A 2500-nucleotide genomic window follows, 5' to 3' on the forward strand; every position below is an offset into this window, starting at 1 on the left:
TTCACCGATTCCTCTCGCAAGAGCTTCGATTTCTGATATCCGCTTCGTATCTCTGCCGCTGTTTCTCTCTATCTTTCTCCCTTTTTTCCTCTCTTTTGTTGGTTCCATTTGTTTTGGTTGCTTAACTATGCAAGACCGATAATCTGCCTGCAGTCTCCTTGTCTCAACACGACACTAGAACAACAAATCTGCTCCTAAGCCGTGATTGTGTTGCTCGAGCTAACACGCGATTCAGGGAATGAGACCTCGAGCTTGTTTTACAGATTCGTTGATACCGCAGGCTGTGTCTTCACTTGTACAGGCAGAAAAAGGGTTATCACGCTCAGGTGGTCGGGGCAGGGAAGGTGTGTGTGTGGAGGGGGGGGGGGTCGAAGTTTAGGGTTAATCCACTCGGTAGGCCAAGGGACAGGCGGAGCGGTCCATGTGGACACGTGCATGGTTTATAATTGATATGTTGTGGAGTGGGGAGGAGGGAGAGAGAGAGAGAGAGAGAGAGAGAGAGAGAGAGAGAGAGAGAGAGAGAGAGAGAGAGAGAGAGAGAGAGAGAGAGGGGGGGGGGAGGAGAGGAAGGGGGGGAGGGAGAGAGTACGGGTGGTGGGGCTGAGTGAGTGGGAGAATGTCAGTGCTGAATTAGACATGATTCCTTTAAGATAGGTTGATAGCATAAAGTCGCTGTAGGATTAGCTTCAAGATAACAGATAAACTGTAGGGTTATACAATCGGAGAAATTCTCTCTCTTACACCACAAAAGATGCAGCAGGACATACTCCATGGCACCACACACGATCTGAATACTATGAATTACATCGCGTTATATTATCCAACCCCCTCATAGAAAACCTGCTTCTGACAGCATCGGCCGCGTGTTGTAATCGGCGAAGAAGCGGCGAGATTCCTCCGTCTGACTTACGGCATCGTCGGAGGTGTTAACTGAGCCCACATAGCGAAGCGAGCTTGACAGGCCGATCAGTGAGAATGCAGATGCTGCTCGGATATCGTACGACTTGTGGCTATTTATTCGCGCAGCATCGCATATTAAGAACAGTTTCGCGGTCGTTATAGTGTATATGATCAATTAGTAAAAGTTGAGGTTACCAGAGTCTGTCTGTCTCCGCTGTGCTTGTCTGAGGAATGAGTGTTGGCAGACTTCCATAAGTGTGCATGTCTTCATCTGCGCCTGTGCCTGTTCGTGTATGTGTGTACACAGGCGCAAGCATGTACACAAATGGGAACAGACACACGTAAGAGTGCTGTGTGCTTGTGCGTTGTTGGAGTGGGACAAACGGGCAGAGAATGAGTGAGTGAACTAGATTACAAGTATGCGAAGATTAAATACACAGAGAAGAGACGGAGAGTGAAAAGCTTAGAGAAATTACAGTTTCATAGACGGCCAGGCGAGAGACGGGGCCCCGGGCGTGTGGAGGACGGCAGTGTAGCGGCCGGGCGGGCGGACGGGTGAGTCACGGTCGGCTGGGTGCCTGGGAGGACCAGTGCTTACGGGTGACGCGGGTCTGGGGGGGGGACTCGGGGGGGGGGGGGCTTGCTGTTGTGTTGCTGTATACAAGCTGCTCTGTCGTCCCTCCCCCATTCCCACCTTTTGTTATAAATCCGTGGGAGTTAGTCATAGGTTCTTTTCTGAGTGTTCAGCAAATTCGAAAAAGTAGGGAGATTTGCGTTTGTACGTCTGTGTGGACGTGTATATTGAGTGAAATATGTGCGCGGAATTGTTTATATTCGTGCTATTTTTTTTTACCCGGATGCCACGAGAGATTTATGTCTAAGCGTGCGTGTGTGTCTATATTGCCTGTATTTTTAAGTTTGTGTTTGCGAATAAAGTTATTTGGATAAGTACACAAATAGATATAGTATAACAAAGGAAAGGCGGTTGCTTACCTTGACGATGAGAGGGAACAACTTGGCGCCAGGTGGGGGAACCACGAGGCTCTAGACGGCTTCAAAGGATCGCCAAAGACTCGCCGTAAAGGACCCCAAAGGCGCCCCTGAAGGACACCCCAAAGGCCGACAGGAGCGCCGAAGTCCCGAGGCATCAGCGTGAAGTGCCAGCGAGACCTCCTGGCACTCGCCCCCTCCCCCTCCTCCCTCCTACCTACCCCCTCCCTCACCCTTCAATGCACGTGTCATTTCCCTTGGCATTCGCGATGGTCGGTTTTTGCGGGGCGGTCGCCGGGTTTGAGACTTGTTACCATGTCTAGCTGTCTGTGTCTGTCTGTTGGTGTCTGTCTGAGCGACTGGGTTTAAAGCTGAGCACGGCTGTTGGGTCTCTGGGCTGTACTACAGTGTCATGGATGAATGCCATTCGTGGTCGGGTTTTCTTTGGGGTCTTCCTTATTTTCTTTGCCTAAGGGTGGGTCGTTTCATTTGTATTTTGTTATTGATTTGTCTTTGGATTTCTCGAGCCAGCGGTTGTTTGGCGTCCGTTGATAAAGCTTCAGTATGATCGGTATGTGATGATAATGTGGATATTGATAGAATTATTAGT

The sequence above is a fragment of the Penaeus vannamei genome, chromosome 8 (assembly GCF_042767895.1).
Source record: "Penaeus vannamei isolate JL-2024 chromosome 8, ASM4276789v1, whole genome shotgun sequence".
Lineage (NCBI taxonomy): Eukaryota > Metazoa > Arthropoda > Malacostraca > Decapoda > Penaeidae > Penaeus > Penaeus vannamei.